We start from the raw sequence: 21351 nt of genomic DNA, 5'->3' as shown, positions 1-21351 counted from the left end.
ATGATGGTGCAACTGTGTCGAGTATGGAAAATAAATATTAAATGCTAATGAAAATCAGTACTAGATGTGAAGTCTGCAGTATAACACGATAAAGAAAATTCGAGGGTGAGGTAAATTGACAGGAAAAGTATAAATGGGTGTATGACAGAGACAGAAAGTGCTGAGGCGTAATGTCAAGCGCCGGCACACCAGTCGGGAACGTTGGAGCACAGAGGGCTGTGAAGAAAACATCAGCCAAACCGACCCCTCTCTAGGACGACAACCCGACGGCAGCGCCCTCGACACGAAGAGGACATATGCGCCAGGCCTGCTGGCCGCGGCCCAGTTGAAGACTAGGAGTTCTAAGAGTTCCACAGCGGCATGAAGAATGGGCACTTGTATAGAAGCGACTTAGGAATTGTATTACTTCTCTTGTATTAAGAATTGTACATACTTGGTCTGTCGTCCTTTGATCGCGACACGTCTGTTTCTCACAAAGCTAAATATTGCAATCATTTCCTTTTGTAATAAAATTTACTAACGCGATTTGGTTGAATTGTTGTCTGTCGATCCGCGAAAGTAGTTTTCCTAGGCACCCCATATTTGACGAGCAGACACAACAGAAAGAACAAAAAAGCAATACCAAGAACTGAGTTACGAAAAAATCTGAAGAGATATGAAAGAAACATTCTTCCTTCGAAAGTAACGAATTTGAGAAATGAAGAGAAACTCAGGATAGTACAGAACAGGTCTTTCAGTTAAGTTAATTTACTGTCGTAGCACATATTCCAGCAAACTTTGATAAACTGTACACGTAGATAACATGAAACAGTTTCTTTCAGCAGTAGCAACCGAAAGTACCAAATGACTGATTAAAGCATAATCTGAGACACCAGTGAAAAAGTTGCCATGAAAAGTAACATCATTGAAAGATTTGCCAATGAAGAGAGAAACTTCAAGTTAAAAGACAATAATGTATATGGCTTCAACTAGACAGGTATCAAAGGGTACAGTATACCATACGTCCCAAAAACTGCAAACAAGCAGTAATGACAGAAATTTCATTTACTGACACAGTGAAAATGGAGATGACTATGAACACGCATTATTATTCAATCAACAAAATATATGTTCAAATGTGTGTGAAATCTTACGGGACTTCACTGCTAAGGTCACCAGTCCCTAAGCTTACACACTACGTAACCTAAATTATCCTAAGGACAAACACACACACCTATACCCGAGGGAGGACTCGAACTTCCGCCGAGACTAGCCGCACAGTCCGTGACTGCTGCGCTGCAGACCGCTCGGCTAATCCCGCGCGGCGTTTCAATTAACTTTTCGCGTGGCTCATGCTCAGAGCTTCTATCATTAAAAGATATGTAACTGATGATAAAGAAGCATTATTTCACTAAGGAAAAAATCGAATTAACTACAGACCATCAAACCGTTAAAGAAAAGGATCGCAGTATTCATTTTTCAAGCTTAGAATACGTCAGAAATGACATACTTTTTAACAAAGCAAAACTATCTTGGATCCTGCGCTTACCAACTTCCGTCATCATTTTCAAAAAGCGGGAGATACACTGAACCCTCAAAGGAAATGTTATAGGAATGCGAATTCAAATATAGAGAGATGTATACACGCAGAATACGGCGCTGTGGTCGGCAACGCCTATATAAGTCAGCAAGTGTCTCCCCCAGTTAGATCGGATACTGCTGCTGCAATGGCAAGATTTAAGTGAGTTTGAACGTGGTGTTATAGTCGGCGAGAGAACGATGGAGTACAGCATCTCCGAGGTAGCGATGAAGTGGGGATTTTCCCAAACGACCATTTCACGAGTGTACCGTAATATCACGAATCCGGTAAAACATCAAATCAGGTTAACCTCCATTCGGAAAGTGGGTGCACTCAGCGACTGTTATGTGACTTATAAATTATAGAGTACAGGAATCACTCGTCCTTATTTTAGATTTTATTGCGCAATTCCAGATTTCGGCTAGTAGCTAGCCAGTCTCAATGCTATATTTTTTATTCTCAATGCACGTAAGTCCCCGTTGTTCGGGCGTCAGTCACAGTTCTATGACTAAATGTAACTGACGCCCGAACGACAGTGACTTACATGCATTGAGAATAGAAAATAGTGTATTGAGAAAGGCTACCTACTAGCCGAAATCTGGATTTGCGTAATAAAATCTGAAAAAAAGGACAATTGATTGCTGCGCACCATAATTTATATATATTTAAAAAATTATCAAATTTCCAAAATCACTGCGGCAGGAAAAAGATCCTGCAAGAAAAGGACCAACGACGACTGAAGAGAATCGTTCAGCGTGACAGAAGTGCAACACTTAACGCAAACTGCTGCAGATTTCAATCCTGGGCCATCAACAATTGTCAGTGTACGAACCATTCAGCGAAGCATCATCGTTATGGCCTTTCGGAGCCGAAGGCCCACTCGTGTACCCTTGATGACTGCACGACACAAAGCTTTATTCCTCGCCTGGGCCCGCCAACCCCGACATTGAACTGTTGATGACCGGAAACACCCTGCATGTCAACAGGGGACTGTTAAAGCTGGTGGAGGCTCTATCACGGTGTGGGGCGTGTGCAGCTGGAGTGATATGGGACCCCTGATACGTCTAGATACGACTCTGACAAGTGACACGTACATAAGCATCCTGTCTGTTCACCTGCATCCACTCATGTCCACTGTGCAGTCCGACGGACTTGGGCAATTCCAGCAGGACAATGCGACACTCCACACGTCCAGAATCGCTACTTCCATTCACCTCGAAATCGATCCGAAATTTTGGGAAACAATTGCCATTAATATCTACGTTTCACAGGCTATACTAGAGCAAATCCATTTCTTGTTGCTATTTCCCGTTAAAGTTCCTATAACCTTCAAAAAACATCCACGAATAATTTTCGCCAAATGGCCTTACGTATTTAAGAAATAAAGATTTCTCCTCTATGTTGTGACCACGAAAATCATCGTAGGGGGTCGTAGCCGGTCTCTACCATGACTTAGGTCTTCAAAAACAAGTACTTCTGCGAAGGTACATCTTAATACCATAAAGAAAAGAGCTTTTTTAGAAGTTGCTTCATCTACTAGAGAGGAACAAAAGTTCGAGATTCTTGCTGTGGTAGGTATATAATTTCTTTAGAAACAGTTGGTGGGCAGTATCACTCAACATAAGAAGGAAGCACTAGCGTCGATACATGAAAGATACCGTGTGCCACATTATCCGTAGTCTCGTAACTTACCGATAGTGCCAGAGGTGATGCCTCGACGTACACTACTGGTCATTAAAATTGCTACACCACGAAGATGACGTGTTACAGACGCGAAATTTAACCGACAGGAAGAAGATGCTGTGATATGCAACGATTAGCTTTTCAGAGCATTCACACAAGGTTGGCGCCGGTGGCGACACCTATAACGTGTTGACATGAGGAAAGTTTCCAGCTGATTTCTCATACACAAACAGCATATAACCGGCGTTGCCTGGTCAAACGTTGTCGTGATGCGTCGTGTAAGGAGAAGAAATGCGTACCATCACGTTTCCGACTTTGATGAAGTTGGGATTGTAGCCTATCGCAATTGCGGTTTATCGTATCGCGACATTGCTGCTCGCGTTGGTTGGGATCCAATGACTGTTAGCAGAATATGGAATCGGTGGGTTCAGGAGGGTAATACGGAACGCCGTGCTGGTCCCAATGGCCTCGTATCACTAGCAGTCGAGATGACAGGCATCTTATCCGCATGGCTATAACGTATCGTCTCGATCCCAGAGTCAACAGATGGGGACGTTTGCAAGACGACAACCATCTGCACGAAAAGTTCGACGACGTTTGCAACAGCATGGACTGTAAGCTCGGAGACCACGGCTACGGTTACCCTTGACGCTGCATCACAGACAGGAGCGCCTGCGATGATGTACTCAACGACGAACCTGGGCGCACAAATGGCAAAACGTCATATTTTCGTATGAATCCAGGTTCTGTTTACAGCATCATGATGGTCTCACCCGTGTTTGGCGACATGGCGGTGAATGCACATTGGAAGAGTGTATTCGTAATCGCCATACTGGCGTATCACTCGGCGTGATTGTATGGGGTGCATTGGTTACACGTCTCGGTCACCTGTTGTTGGCATTGGCGGTACTTTGAATAGTGGACGTTACATTTCAGATGTGTTACGACCCGTGGCTCTACCCTTCAATCGATTCCGGCCAAACCCTACATTTCAGCAGGATAATGCACGACCGCATGTTACAGGTCCTGCACGGGCCTTTCTGGATACGGAAAATGTTCGACTGCTGCCCTGGCCAGCACATTCTCCAGATCTATCACCAATTGAAAACGTCTGGTCAATGGTGGCCGAGCAACTGGCTCGTCACAAGACGCCAGTCACTACTCTTGATGAACTGTGGTATCGTGTTGAAGCTGCATGGGCAGCTGTACCTGTACACGCCATCCAAGCTCTGTTTGACTCAATGCCCCGGCGTATCAAGGCCGTTATTACGGCCAGAGGTGGTTGTTCTGGGTACTGATTTCTCAGATCTATGATCCCAAATTTCGTGAAAATGTAATCACATGTCAGTTCTAGTATAATATATTTGTCCAATGAATACCCGTTTATCATCTGCATTTCGCCTTGGTGTCTAATTTTTAATGGCCAGTAGTGTATATACCTCCGGACACACTTACAAGCGCCGGCCGCGGTGGCCGTGCGGTTCTGGCGCTGCAGTCCGGAACCGCGGGACTGCTACGGTCGCAGGTTCGAATCTTGCCTCGGGCATGGGTGTTGTGTGATGTCCTTAGGTTAGTTAGGTTTAAGTAGTTCTAAGTTCTAGGGGACTTATGACCTAAGATGTTGAGTCCCATAGTGGTCAAGGCCATTTGAACCATTTTGAAGCACTTACAAGCACCTGATGGATTAGCTGCGCACCACCAGACGCGGGACGAAGCTTTACTGCTCTTCTTGTAATCCTGCCATCCCCCCACCTCTACCCCCCTCCCCCCCGGAACGGCGCATCGCAGGTGGAGTTCCTTCATGGATGGAGCCACCGCAGTTTGCTCCAGTTGCTCGGTTGCTGCGCCTACCACGGTGGCCGGTGCCTGCTCCACTCCCTCATGCTATGAGTCAAACTAATGAGTCAATTTTTTTCAGATCGTATAGCGATCGGAAGTGCTGGGACGCGGCTTCGTTGCAAAGTTGCTTGCATGTTTTTGACAGAGGGTCCAGGCGGATTGCAGCGACGGCACCAGAATCGAATTCACACCTGTAAATTGCGTTATTCAGCCATTGACTCTTTGTTCACAGATTCATTGCCTGACCGGATGATGCAGCCTGCATCCCCTCTGGCTACCTAGATTGCATCGCCAGCACCTGGCGATGAACCTATGGTCCTGGACCCTACAGTTCATACGACGCCTAGCGGACGGCAGACGTCCACAGGCGTTGGTCCCCTCCACTCCACGGCCGGCCAGGAAGCCGACGCACCAATTCAAGAAGCCGTATCGGTTCGACCACCAGGAGACCTTCCACTAACGCTGGATCCAGAGACGCACATTCCGTCTCGTTTCTCGGCTGCCGTTCCGGACGGCGTCAAAGCGAATGCCGGGGCGTGGACAGGTGCTCGGCACCAGCCACAGCTTCGGCTCCTGTCTTCTCATCGCTTCCAGTGTCCAAGCCTCCCGCCCCGCTGTTGCTGCAGTTGTCGTCACTACACGACAATGGAGAGGGGGTTAGAGGGGAGGAGTGTAGTATCGTTGCTTATTGATAGTGACAGAGCTGGTGTCTCGATGAAAATTCCTGCGGGCGCTGTGAGTGGTGCTTTGAGCACTGTCACCAATAGGATGACTTGACCAATGAAGAACATCCAGGCCGCCGACTAACGAAGACTGCCAGGACGGTGTTATAAGCGATGGCCACGTGGGCACTAGTCATCAAGTTCGAGATTAGTTCCGTGCTGCTAAGTGGTACCGAACATTAGATCCAGCTGTTGATAGCTAGCTCTACTGGCAAGTATTCATTGTGCATAGACGCACACATCACTGTGCTTCCCTTGGCAACTACTTTTTTTATCGCTTTCTGGATATTTTTGCTTGCGCTTTTACCATTTGTGCTCTTCGATATATCTGCTTCAGACCCGTGCATGCCATTTTCTCTCATTTTTCTTGTTTTGCTGCCACATATTGATTTAGCTTTATCTATTTTTGCTTTGCCATGGCTACCGCATCGCCGCAAGCTAGCCTGCCTCGCAGTTAACGCCGCCACAATTGCAAGCGCCTTTGACACCAAAGCTCGACCTAACACAGCTTCTTCAGTTATAGACGCCACAAATGATGCAACTTAGTGAGATGATGAAGGGCTTCATTCAAATGCAGACGACAGCGAATGGGAATCATCATCTGACACCACAAATTACGTTAGCACCACAGCTTACGCAGTCGTCATTAGTGCTTCCGTTTCGCCCATTTCAAGAGGACAAAGAAGAGTGGCTTGAGTAACTGACCCAGTTTGAAGCTCATCTATCTGATGCAATGTGAAGTACAGTTAAACAGTCATTTTTTTATTTATTATATATATATATATATACTTTTTTTTTTTTTTTTTTTTTTTTTTTTTTTTTTTTTTTTTTTACAACGGCCGGTGTGTCAGTTAATAGGGTGTGCTGCACATTGTTCCCCCCTTCTCGGCCAGAACTTGTGATCTATGAAGAATTGATCCACGCTTGGAATACATACTATGAAGAGGAATTCCTTATGGTGGCTGCTGGGTTTAAATATTCCAGACTAAAGAAGCAGCCAGGACAGTGTGCGACAGACTTACAAGGACTTACTACGAATCGTAAGATTAAATGTGACTGTGCCAAGTATTATACTGACCTCATGATATTATTATATCCCAACCAATGGCATAACAGAATGCTTCGTAAGAACGACTGGAGAAAGACAGACTACTAAGCAGGTAGAAGAATGAAGGCATGAAGAAAAGAAATCGACAAGAAGAACATGGAAAACACAGCACGAAGTTATTAAGCTTTCCCTCCGTTAGCCTACAAATATCAAAGAATACTTCCACAGGAAGCCCGTTTAAGAATGCAACAGAATGAGATTTTTGCGTAAATTCCAAATCGGAATGCAAGAAAATTTTGATTCATCATAAAATGCTGTCTGGACTTGTTACCTGACCGGCAGATCCACAGAGACAGTGACAGAAAAGACGGTATGTTTGCAAGATTTGCATGCTACGTTACAGTCTGTTGCGACTGATCTGTGTGTGTTGGAAGTTCCAAGGGTTGTGTGTGGTAATCTCAGCTGATCTGTGTGTGTTGCAGAGCCAAAGAATTTTGTGTTGAAATCTGTCTAGTGATAATATATGAGGGCTGGAACTTAAATAGTGGCAACTATTTATTCACAACCGATACAAAAGAGTTACATGTTTGCACCTGTTACTGTCTTTCAGAGTAGTCACCAGCGGTGTGTAGAACCTGTTGCCAGCGATGTGGAAGGCGTAGTATACCGTTAGCAGAGCCTGTTCTGTTGATGGTGCGAATGGAGCGGTCTACTGCCTGTCGAATCTCTGGAACAGCTCTGAAGCGAATGCCACGAACCGGTTCCTTCATCTTCAGAATCAAATCAAAGCCACAAGGACTTAAGTCCGGGGAGTATGGTGGATGGTACAGTACTTCCCAGTCCGATCGACCGAACAGAGCAGCCACATCTTACGCTGTATGCGCCCGCACATTGTCGTGCAAAATGATGGGTGGGTTGCGCAGAAAATGTTACCGCTTCTTCGCATAGCTGGTCGCAGGTGATGCTCCAAAAACGAACAGTAATACCGTGCATTGACGGTCTGCAGTGGAGGAACGTAATGCGTTAGGGTAACACCATCACAGTGGTACACGAGAATCACCATAACTTTAGACCGCTCCATTCTACATCTACATTTACATCCATACTCCGCAAGCGGTGTGTGGTGGAGGGTACTTTGAGTACCTCTATCGATTCTCCCTTCTATTCCAGTCTCGTATTGTTCGTGGAAAGAAAGATTGTCGGTATGCCTCTGTGTGGGCTCTAATCTCTCTGATTTTACCCTCATGGTCTCTTCGCGAAATATACCTCGGAGGGATCAATATACTGCTTGTCTCTTCGGTGAAGATATGTTCTCGAAACTTCAACAAAAGCCCGTAGAGAGCTACTGAGCGTCTCTCCTGAAAAGTCTTCCACTGGAGTTTATCTATCATCTCTGTAACGCTTTAGCGATTACTAAATGATCCTGTACCGAAGCGCGCTGCTCTCCGTTGGATCTTCTCTATCTCTTCTATCAACTCTATCTGGTATGGATGCCACACTGCTGAGCAATATTCAAGCAGTGGGCGAACAGGTGTACTGTAAGCTACTTCCTTTGTTTTCGGATTGCATTTCCTTAGGATTCTTCCAATGAATGTCAGTCTGGCATCTGCTTTACCGACGATCAACTTTATATGATCATTCCATTTTAAATCACTCCTAATGCGTACTCCTAGATAATTTATGGAATTAACTGCTCCCAGTTGCTGACCTGCTATATTGTAGCTAAATGATAAAGGATCTCTCTTTCTATGTATTCGCTGCACATTATAGTTGTCTACATTGAGATTCAATTGCCATTCCATGCACCATGCGTCAATTCTTTGCAGATCCTCCTGCATTTCAGTACAATTTTCCATTGTTACAACCTCTCGATATACTACAGCATCATCCGCAAAAAGCCTCAGTGAACTTCCGATGTGCCGGCCGGTGTGGCCGAGTGGTTCTAGGCGCTTCAGTCTGGAACCGCGCGACCGCTACGGTCGCAGGTTCGAATCCTGCCTTGGGCATGGATGTGTGTGATGTTCTTAGGTTAGTTAGGTTTAAGTAGTTCCAAGTTCTAGGGGACTGATGACTTCAGCAGTGACGTCCCATAGTGCTCAGAGCCATTTGAACCATTTTTGAACTTCCGATGTTATCCACAGGGTCATTTATGTATACTGTGAATAGCGACGGTCCTACGCCACTTTCGCACCATCAACAGAACAGGATCTGCTAACGGTATACTACACCTTCAATATCGCTGGCAACGGTTTCTACACACCACTGGTGACTACTTTGAAGGACAGTAACAGGTGCAAAGATATTACTTTTTTGTATCATTGGTGAATAAATAGTTGCCACTATTTAAGTTCCAAGCCTCGTACATTTACATTTCTTGAGTGAAATGCAATATTTTAAATACTTTTAAAAGCTCTAAAAAGAAATATTTATTTTTGGATAATCAGGAAGATTGATACAAAGGGCAGCAGTCGAATCACTGTGGATCTGTCGCCCTGTACTGTCCTAAACCCACGATGAAAAATTTTTTGGCTGTGCATTCATTGCATAAACTGGAAAATAAAAGAGGACCAGCTCCAACAAATTAAAGCGCTTGAAATTTGATAGAAGACTGCTTTCAAAAGAAAAAGCGGATAACTGAGTTTACTTTTTAAGAAGAAGAAGATCGTGCACCTGTTCTGCCTCTGTGCATCCACTACAGAGGTACAGCACGGCCAGTGCTGTAAGATGATATGGTCGGCTGCTGTAAGCACGAAATAGGTATCGAGTCTGCTGACCCTAATACAACTATCGAGCTGCAAGCAGCGAGCACGGCCGATCACATACCCTCAAAGAGCGCTGTGGTCGCCCACACCGTCGAGACACCAGCAAGGAAGACAAAGCCGATGCCAAATCAGCGTGAGCCCACCAAGGCTTCCCTGTTAAGGCGGAAGCTCACCCTCAGGACCTGGACCCTAAGCCCCATTGCTTCAGGTGACAGGGAGGGGAGCTTGTGGCACAGACTGCCGCAACGTGCCGCTATGAGTCAGAAGCTCGCGATGACACGGCCGCGCTTGCAGCCGACACACGGAGACGCAGGAGAAAACGACGACACCAGCAGGCAGCAACCCCCCCCCCCTTTTACCCTTAGCGGCCGGAATGTCCCACCAATAGTGGGGAGGACCGGCCGCAAGTGGGAGGGCGGGTACAGAAGCACGGATCTGGGAAGATGCAGCAGCAACAGCAGAAGACCGTCCACATGCGTACCACAATGCGCATTGTCGTCTGAGAAACGACTACGGCCCTCCAAGCCATCATGGCGTAGAGAGGACTTCGTTCTTAGCCACACTGGCTGCACAAAAGGAAAACGCCTTGCAGAAACTGCATCCAGAGTTTCCTCGCGACCTCTGAGCAGGCAGAGTGGTACCTGCCCCCGCCATTGCCATAGAAGCGTCGTAGAAGCTCGCCGCCAAGCAGACACCCACTCCTCATGCCGCCGAGAGCCACTAGGGCTGTCCCTGACGAGGTAAGTGTGATAAGATTGCTGCTGTTCTGTATATACATAAATGATTTGGCGGACAGGGTGGGCAGCAATCTGCGGTTGTTTGCTTATGATGCTGTGATCTAAGGTAAGGTTCCGAAGTTGAGTGACTATAGGAAGATACAAGACGACTTAGACAAAATTTCTAGTTGTGTGATGGATGGCAGCTAGCTCTAAATGTGGAACAATGTAAGTAAATGCGGATGAGTAGGGGTGTAAATGTGGAAACCCAATTTGTTTTTGCTGTATAAAAGAAATGTTTACTTCTCTTTCAGCTTCAAAAATCAGCCAAAGCTAATTCATAATGTCTTAGCAATGAATTAAAATTATGAAACACAAAAACTAAATATGTTAAAAATTAAAAAACGTTTTCTGCTTGCACAACAACTCACTAATTTTTCAAGGAGTGCGAAAATGTGGGAATGCCTTAAAATTGTGGGAAACTGACTACTTCAAACGAAAACTATTGAAAATGTTAAAAACTATTTTATTTTATATTAAAATTAAATTATACAAAAGTATTTTTAAACATAGCTGTATTAGAAAAATGCTTCATAAGCGAAGTTCACTTGCAAAAATCGCATATGTAAATATCTCCTTCATTTCCGGCACAAAAAGAGTGACTCCACTCCTCACACACTACACACTTAATCCACAATTCTCCACGAATGTCTTTGGAAAATGCGCCTTCACAAAAAATAAAAATTTCATTTTCTTCAGTAGGTTTTTCTTCCCCAACTGCGAGATCCAAATGTGACTCGCCTGAAGAGACAGCTGGTGCATTGGGCTCTTCACCTGAATCCTCAGATAACTTAAGCCGTTTTTTGGACGGTTTTCTAGGAGGAGCTTCACGTTTTTTCTTGCTTTCGGCAGGTGCCTCAGGAAGCTTCTGTTTACCCTTCAGTAAGGAGTCTTTAAGGCGTGTTTTATAAGGCGAAGATGTCAAAACAGCTGATGAACCTGGCTTACGACATCTGTTGGAAACCGTCCTCTTTAGAGGAGGGACTGGCATATCTTGTGGAGACACACACGTATTTGATGAGGTATTTGACAACGATGTTGACCTTCTGTTTTATCCATTTCAATGAGATACTGTACCAACTGTTTCTCAATAGCATCAGGTAGTACAAGCTTACGTCCAAGTCTCAAAGAAACACGTTCTTCAGGTGACATATCACTATGCACAAACCTTTGAAATGTCGTCTGAGATACACTGAAAGCTTTTGCCCCACCTGCTTTCCCCTGAGGCTATTATAGCCTTAATCATGTTTTGTGCATCCCACTTCTTCACAATAGCTCTTGGTTTCCGATCAGTTAACTTTCGTGACATCTAGGAACAGACGCAAAACGTATTAGAAGTAATGTATTTGATGGTGGCATTGTGGAAACGTTTCCACAAGTTAACTGATCGGAAACCAAGAGCTATTGTGAAGAAGTGGGATGCACAAAACATGATTAAGGCTATAATAGCCTCAGGGGAAAGCAGGTGGGGCAAAAGCTTTCAGTGTATCTCAGACGACATTTCAAAGGTTTGTGCATAGTGATATGTCACCTGAAGAACGTGTTTCTTTGAGACTTGGACGTAAGCTTGTACTACCTGATGCTATTGAGAAACAGTTGGTACAGTATCTCATTGAAATGGATAAAACAGATGTCACAATAGCTCTTGGTTTCCGATCAGTTAACTTTCGTGACATCTAGGAACAGACGCAAAACGTATTAGAAGTAATGTATTTGATGGTGGCATTGTGGAAACGTTTCCACAATGCCAACGTATGTATGCTTCCACATTACCTACACAATGGCCACTTTAAATTTCGGTAGATTACATTAAGCAGCTATCCATTTAAGGATGACAAACGACTGCTAAAACCTTCTATGCACCTCCCTTTATAAGCTATCAGACGTAAAGAAAGATAACTACAAAGTATATAGATAAATATTATAGCACAACCTACCTCGAAAAAGGTTTAGAAATTGCGCGATCGTAAATTGCATCACTGTCACGGCGTCTCTTGCTCAACTGTTTTCTAACCCTCTACCGTGACAAATAGCAACTGTTGCAACAATTTTTGGCTGCCCCACTACAGCAGCACTCTGCAGGCCAGATACTAGACGTTTCCACATTACCCACACGCTTCCACATTTACAACCCTACCTATATTACTAGTGTCCTGCTTGACACAGACAAGTCGTTTAAATATCTGGGCGTACGTTGCAAGACGATATCATATGAAACGTGAATGTGGAAACTGTGGTAGGGAAGGCGAATGGTCGACTTCGATTTACTGGGAGAATTCTGGGAAAGTGTGGTTCACATATAAATGAGACTGCAAATAGGACGCTGATGCCATCTATTCTTGAGTACTGCTAGAATATTTGGGATCTGTACAAGGTCGGATTGAAGGAGACATGGAACCAATTCATAGGCGGGCTGCTGGATTCGTTACCGGTGGGTTCGAACAACACGTAAGTGTTACAGAGGTGCTTTGGGAACTCAAATGGGAATCCCTTGTAAGAAAGCGGCTTTCATTTCAAGAAATACTATTGAGAAAATTTAGAGAATAGACATTTGAAGCTGTCTGCCGAACGATTCTACTGCCGCCAAAATACATTGCGCGTAAGGACGACGAAGATAAGATCCAAGAAATGAGGGCTGATACGGAGGCATAACAGACTGTCGTTTTTCGCCCACTCTCTTTGCGAGTGGAACAGGAAAGGAAGTAACTAGCAGTGGCACAGGGTACCATAGACGCTCTCACGATGGTGACTATAAGTGCTGTCCGATCTTCCTCACCAGTTACCTGGTGGTACGTGGGGGAAGGGGGTGCCCGCTGCGAATACGGCAGCCGAGGAGAAGATGTCGGACGACGACTGCAGTTGCTGCTGCCCCAGTACCGCCGACGCAGCGCAGTGCTAGGATCCCACAACAGCGCACTGTGCTGCCGCACAGATTCGGACAGACCTCATTATGAAGACCAGATGGCTATGACTCGGTGTAGAGCTGCATGATACCCACTATTAACATAACCTACCCCCGCATGATAAGTCGTAGACTGCAAGAAATCCGCTAGTGCTCGTACTAGCCATCCACACTCTAGTAGACATTTTTTCCCTTTGCACTTGCCTTGGCAGTTTCCTCCATCTGCCCTTAAAACCACTCTTCTTTCAAACGAATTTCGATCACATTCCATCACCCGATGGGTAATCTCACCCAGATGTACGGGCCTAATCACAGATCTGGCTTCTGTGAACTCCTCGATGTAATTACGAACAGAAGCAAAGGCGACAGCAGATCTTTTGAGATGGTCAGCATGCTAGTGCGGGTGTCGAGGGTCTCCTCTCTTCTGTTAACTTCCCTTCACTCTGTGCTTCCCAGTGTAATTATCCATTGGGCCAAGGATGACATTCGCCCCCCTCCTCGATTCGCACTAAAAGCTATTGTGTTTTCAAAATTATGTGGAGGGACATCAAAAAGTATGTTACACATTATTATGACAGACCGAGTAACTTTTAATGATGCTACACTTCAAAGTGACCCAGAGAAGGCACTATCACTCAACATAGTCACCAAGTCTCTGTAAATAAAGGTCAGGACATTTTACTAATCATTCAATTCGTCCACGATAGAGATCCGCTTCTTAGTCACGAAGCCATCCGAGAACAGCTGTGTGAACGTTTTCATTGTTCGAAATCTTTTTCCCCCTGATGTTGTTCCTCGATACCTGGACATTGCCGTCTATGGTCGATGTCAAAGGCATTTTTTGACGATCGGCATAACCCACGTCATTGAAACCTGGGTGAAATTGTTGTAACCATTTCACTATGTCTGGACGCGACACATACCGCCAGAATTTCACGGTGAATATGAGCAATTTAGACACCTTCATTACAAGAATCTTACTATCCGTCGTACCCGAACTTCAACTTGGGAGTACGTTTCCATTTTATCCCCCCCTTCCCCCATTCCCCACTCCCCCAATCCCCCCCTCCCCACCGCCATCATCCGTTATGCAGTTGTTATCCGTATCGCAGTAGAACTCATCGCAAACTCCTTTGATTTGCTTCCTTAATGCCTCAACCAAGCGAGCCAATTGTTCTTCCAATAGTTCGACCTTACCTCTGTACTGTACTGTCTAACAACCCACACGTTAGTTCCCCAGTAAGGGTGGCCCTTAAAAACGGCAACCGCTGACCCGTCTTTTCACGGATCGTACTCATAGCCTTTCCCTGGCCGTTAATAAATTGTCAAAATGCTAGCTGCTCCCTTTGCGTCTCAACACACCCAACCTTTATGTATCGCTGCTTATCGCAGCGCCAGCAGCCCAAATTATGCACTCCTTAACACCATTCTTGCGAGTGGCGATTATTCTGGTTAGACCTTCCGTGCGCTACCATACCGCACCATTTCAAGTGTCTGTTGTGATTCACACTGGCTGTTCCGTGTCTACCCTGTGTCTCCCTCTGGGTATGAAGAAAGTCTATGGCCTGTACCTGCCTTAACATTTCTTCTAATTATGTAAAGCCTTTCGGAATTCTACAAAATACGGCACATTGCTTAGTTACAGGGTTTAATCCTCCTAAAATATGCTGTACCAACTGCTCCTCCGTATACAGGGGAGCAAAGGCTACCACACTCTTTCTAACCCGTTCCACATATTCTGCTAATCATTCACCAAGGCCTTGTTCACGTTCGCAACACTGGAAAATTAATTCTTGTAAGGCCCGAGGTGGAATTAGCCTAAAAATATTCTCGCAAAATTGTTCCCAACTATTACTTACTTTCATGGTGCGCATTACTTCGCCGCACAACCTATCTTACACCTTAACCGCCATAATTTTTAACGCGTCAACATCATCAATTTGACAAACCTGCATCTTGTCCTGAGACTGAGACGTGAAATAGCACAGATGTGCTATTGCCCGACTGACCTCAATGACAATTTAGCACACGCCAGGACTGTTTCCTGTAAAGTGCTGGGTACTTTATCAAACAAGGTTTCAAGGACGTTTCGCACCACTTCCTTCTCCCTGCAGCTAGGGCACTTGAATATTGCTATTACGTTAGAATTATTCCTGAATCGCATTGCTGTAAGCTTGCAACTGCTAAGCCTGAGTCTTCTCTACTCCGACCAAATCACTCATTCTGTCTAACCAGTGACTGAAACGAGCCTTTAGTCGCCGCATTTAATTGGTAGTAATACCACCTTAACCTTGCAGACCTTCAATGTTTCTCTCAAATGCGTCAGAAATAGTGCCGGCAGCAAGACGTACCTCCGTGAGGTCCGAAATCGTAAATTTGGGTGGCACATGGCTATTTTGATTTACTGCTTTCATCAGATCCCGAACAGTACCTTCCGCTTGAAGATTCCTTCTTTGATACTTACCAGTTGTAAACAAGTCCCACCCCAGACATACTGTAATCATAACGACCGAACATCTTTCAACAAACAACAATACTAAAAATAAATATATTTCCGTAACTGCAATAATCATACCTCAGTCAATCAACCACACTCTGCTAATAAAGTGTTATGGAAGCAGGGAGTTGTGGTCTCTCTTGGGGAAGATTGATTGAGTATACGATACAAGGTCAAATTCATTTATCAAATTACACAATAGTGAGCAAAGTATTAATAGCATACGAAGTAAAACGTAACGACTGCAGGTTAATATAAGAATCGCTAACAGCATAAAGCTACTAAAAACCGCTACAGCAAAATCTTATCAAAACTTCCGTAATATAGTTTCTGATAATCAAAGACAACAGGATGTTAAGACAAGAATCTTTAAAAACAACAAATACGAAATACAAAATTATTATTTTTATAAAACCATAGAACAATCATCTTGATTTGTGCCTGAACAAATCATAATCGTGGAACCCCCTGGTCTTTCGATCCTGGTTGGAACCTCGTAGGTGAACACCCTTTACAGAAACACAGAAATCTGTAATGAATGCAGAATGATGCTCCCCTTCTGTTGCAGCATGCCAATACCGCTGTCACTATCCTGTCCAGTAATTCAGCAGCACAGGACGTGTATATAGTGTGTTTTCCTTTTACAGAAGCAACCTTCTATGGAGTTCATCGGCACAGACCGTGCCCGCATATACGTAGTACTTGGACACTGGTTTCTTTAACCTTAATTCAAAAGTCGGTTTCGTACGTGCTTACGTCACCACAAAAGCAGCTATCACGTTTTCCGATCAAGCACTGACACTTCTGCAATAACACTATTTGAGCATGGCTCCAAGTACACCACTGTCCCCGGTCAGTTCCCCCGACCTACCAGCCACTGCTTCCGGCTTTCCCCACTCCAGTTGACAACCACCTCTCTCGCCGCCGACCATCGTAGCAGAGAGACCCCCAGAGCTTCCGAGCCCGAAGATTAGCGATTGCCCCTTGATACCACTGTCGATAAGTGCCAACATTGTACAACGAAGAGAGAATTTTAAATACGTGTGTTGTTGTTGTGGTCTTCAGTCCAGAGGCTGGTTTGATGCAGTTCTCCATGCTACTCTACCCTGTGCAAGCTTCTTCATCTCCCAGTACCTACTGCAACCTACATCCTTCTGAAAGTGTAAGACGTCATAAAAGTAAAAGACCAAATGCCTTGCTAATGATTTCGTCGTTTTAGATGCTGTAGTTCCATTTTGCATTTCACATCTTGATAGTGTCGCTTATCTGCGATTCATCGACCTTAGCGAGAAATTCCATCCGGTGAATGCTGTATTGCAGATATTTCCAAGCTTCACAGTTCTTCTATTATTAGAATGGGAGGCACAGAAAGACACACACACTTCATCCCAAAGGTATTAAACACTTATCCTTCATCAAGTTTCTGTTTGTAGATTCAGTCGTTTGATAGCCAATAAATTTCTGTTGCCCTCAACATGTATTTGTACAATTTAGTTAGAGTTTGGCATTAGGTCGCCAGTAAACTGCAAACGGTCCAAAGAGCATACGTCTCTACACATGCCTTGAGCATAAGGTAGGGATGTAGGCTCTTGGATTTTGGGTGGCTTACTGGTCCCCCCCTATGGACCCCAGACCTTGCCGAGGTGGGGGGGCTTAACTGTTCCGTCCTCAATAAACCTGACAGTCTCTTGAGGCCTGTACAGGCCTGAGGACGGACCAGGACCAACGAGGGGTTCATAGAAAATCTGTATAGAGAAAGTGTGGCCAACTTTCCGACTGCCGCCATTCTAGGACCATTATGCTGCTTGTCATACATTGACCACTATAGTAAGTTAGCAGTTTCTGCTGAAGGAGCTCCACTAATGCACATTTTCCTAATACAGAGCAACAGGTTCAAACCAAACGTTTTGAATCTTCAGCAACAGAAATGTAAGTAAAATGTGTCGAAAAATATATTTTGTGATGAGGATGATCCCCAGTTTTCACGATACTGATATTTGAAGAGTGGAAATGGATAACGTGCTAAGTGTCAAATCCTATGCAAAAATTTGAGTGTGTATCCTGAGACTAGTGAAGTTTACTGTGTAAGCAGGCTCTTTACGTTTTTATGTTGGTAACGCCACGTAGCGCTCTGTATGAAAATCACTGACTGTGCTGTGTGCAGTCTGTGGCTGGTTGGCATTGTTGGAATATTCACATTTGTAGTGTTGGGCAGTTGGATAGGAACGGCGCATAGCGTTGCGCAGTTGGAGGAGAGCCGCCAGCATTGATGGATGTGGAGAGAGAAATGCCAGAGTTTTGAGAGGTCACTATAAGCGGACGATCTGGACGTGTGTCCGCCAGAAAAAGGAAATTTGTAAAGTTGGATGTCATGAATTTATATATATATATATATATATATATATATATATATATATATATATATATATACTCCTGGAAATTGAAATAAAAACACCGTGAATTCATTGTCCCAGGAAGGGGAAACTTTATTGACACATTCCTGGGGTCAGATACATCACATGATCACACTGACAGAACCACAGGCACATAGACACAGGCAACAGAGCATGCACAATGTCGGCACTAGTACAGTGTATATCCACCTTTCGCTGCAATACAGGCTGCTATTCTCCCATGGAGACGATCGTAGAGATGCTGGATGTAGTCCTGCGGAACGGCTTGCCATGCCATTTCCACCTGGCGCCTCAGTTGGACCAGCGTTCGTGCTGGACGTGCAGACCGCGTGAGACGACGCTTCATCCAGTCCCAAACATGCTCAATGGGGGACAGATCCGGAGATCTTGCTGGCCAGGGTAGTTGACTTACACCTTCTAGAGCACGTTGGGTGGCACGCGATACATGCGGACGTGCATTGTTCTGTTGGAACAGCAAGTTCCCTTGCCGGTCTAGGAATGGTAGAACGATGGGTTCGATGACGGTTTGGATGTACCGTGCACTATTCAGTGTCCGCTCGACGATCACCAGTGGTGTACGGCCAGTGTAGGAGACCGCTCCCCACACCATGATGCCGGGTGTTGGCCCTGTGTGCCTCGGTCGTATGCAGTCCTGATTGTGGCGCTCACCTGCACGGCGCCAAACACGCTTACGACCATCATTGGCACCAAGGCAGAAGCGACTCTCATCGCTGAAGACGACACGTCTCCATTCGTCCCTCCATTCACGCCTGTCGCGACACCACTGGAGGCGGGCTGCACGATGTTGGGGCGTGAGCGGAAGACGGCCTAACGGTGTGCGGGACCGTAGCCCAGCTTCATGGAGACGGTTGCGAATGGTCCTCGCCGATACCCCAGGAGCAACAGTGTCCCTAATTTGCTGGGAAGTGGCGGTGCGGTCCCCTACGGCACTGCGTAGGATCCTACGGTCTTGGTGTGCATCCGTGCGTCGCTGCGGTCCGGTCCCAGGTCGACGGGCACGTGCACCTTCCGCCGACCACTGGCGACAACATCGATGTACTGTGGAGACCTCACGCCCCACGTGTTGAGCAATTCGGCGGTACGTCCACCCGGCCTCCCGCATGCCCACTATACGCCCTCGCTCAAAGTCCGTCAACTGCACATACGGTTCACGTCCACGCTGTCGCGGCATGCTACCAGTGTTAAAGACTGCGATGGAGCTCCGTATGCCACGGCAAACTGGCTGACACTGACGGCGGCGGTGCACAAATGCTGCGCAGCTAGCGCCATTCGACGGCCAACACCGCGGTTCCTGGTGTGTCCGCTGTGCCGTGCGTGTGATCATTGCTTTTACAGCCCTCTCGCAGTTTCCGGAGCAAGTATGGTGGGTCTGACACACCGGTGTCAATGTGTTCTTTTTTTCATTTCCAGGAGTGTATATATAGGGTGAGTCACCTAACATTACCGCTGGATATATTTCGTAAACCACATCAAATACTGACGAACCGATTCCATAGACCGAACGTGAGGAGAGGGCCTAGTGTAATTTGTTAATACAAACCATAAAGAAGTGCACGGAAGTATGTTTTTTAACACAAATCTACGTTTTTTTTTAAATGGAACCCCGTTAGTTTTGTTAGCACATCTGAACATATAAGCAAATACGTAATCAGCGCCGATTGTTGCATTGTAAAATGTTAATTACATCCGGAGACATTGTAACCTAAAGTTGACGCTTGAGTAGCACTCCTCCGCTGTTCGATCGTGTGTATCGGAGAGCACCGAATTACGTACGAATCCAAAGGGAACGGTGATGGACATTAGGTACAGAAGAGACTGGAACAGCACATTACGTCCACATGCTAACACCTTTTTATTGGTCTTTCTCACTGATGCACATGTACATTACCATGAGGGGTGAGGTACACGTTCGACGGGCGTTTCATAGGACGTGGAGGACGCATAAATTGGCCAGCCCATTCTCCTGATCTTACACCTCTGGACTTCTTTCTGTGGGGTACGTTAAAGGAGAATGTGTACCGTGATGTGCCTACAACCCCAGAGGATGAAACAATGTATTGTGGCAGCCTGCGGCGACATTACACCAGATGCACTGCGGCGTGTACGACATTCATTACGCCAGAGATTGCAATTGTGTGCAGCAAATGATGGCCACCACATTGAACATCGATTGGCCTGACATGTGGGGACACACTCTATTTCACTCCGTAATTGAAAACGGAAACCACGTGTGTACGTGTACCTCACCCCTCACGGCACGTGTGTAAGTGTACCTCACCCCTCATGGTAATGTACTTGTGCGTCAGTGAAAAAGACCAATAAAAAGGTGTTAGCATGTGGACATAAAGTGCTGTTCCAGTCTCTTCTGTACCTAAGGTCCATCACCGTTCCCTTTGGATGCGTACGTAATCCGGTGCTCTCCGATACACACGATCGGACAGCGGAGGAGTGGTACTCAAGCGTCAACCTTAGGTTACAATATCTCCGGATGTAATTAACATTTTACAATGCAACAAACGGCACTGATTACGTATTTGTTTATATGTTCAGATGTGCTAACAAAGCTAACGGGGTTCCATTTAAAAAAACGTAGGTTAGTGTTAAAAAATATACTTCCGTGCATTTTTGTATGGTTTGTATTAACCAATTACACTAGCCCCTCTCCTCACGTTCGGTCTGTGGAATCGGTTCGTCAGTATTTGATGTGGTTTACGAAATATATTCAGCGGTAACGTTAGGTGACTCACCCTATATATATACACTCCTGGAAAATGAAATAAGAACACCGTGAATTCATTGTCCCAGGAAGGGGAAACTTTATTGACACATTCCTGGGGTCAGATACATCACATGATCACACTGACAGAACCACAGGCACATAGACACAGGCAACAGAGTATGCACAATGTCGGCACTAGTACAGTGTATATCCACCTTTCGCAGCAATGCAGGCTGCTATTCTCCCATGGAGACGATCGTAGAGATGCTGGATGTAGTCCTGTGGAACGGCTTGCCATGCCATTTCCACCTGGCGCCTCAGTTGGACCAGCGTTCGTGCTGGACGTGCAGACCGCGTGAGACGACGCTTCATCCAGTCCCAAACATGCTCAATGGGGGACAGATCCGGAG

This window comes from Schistocerca serialis, chromosome 3 (genome assembly GCF_023864345.2).
Source record: "Schistocerca serialis cubense isolate TAMUIC-IGC-003099 chromosome 3, iqSchSeri2.2, whole genome shotgun sequence".
NCBI lineage: Eukaryota > Metazoa > Arthropoda > Insecta > Orthoptera > Acrididae > Schistocerca > Schistocerca serialis.
The sequence above is the reverse complement of the archived record's forward strand: the minus strand, read 5'-3'. Positions refer to the sequence as shown.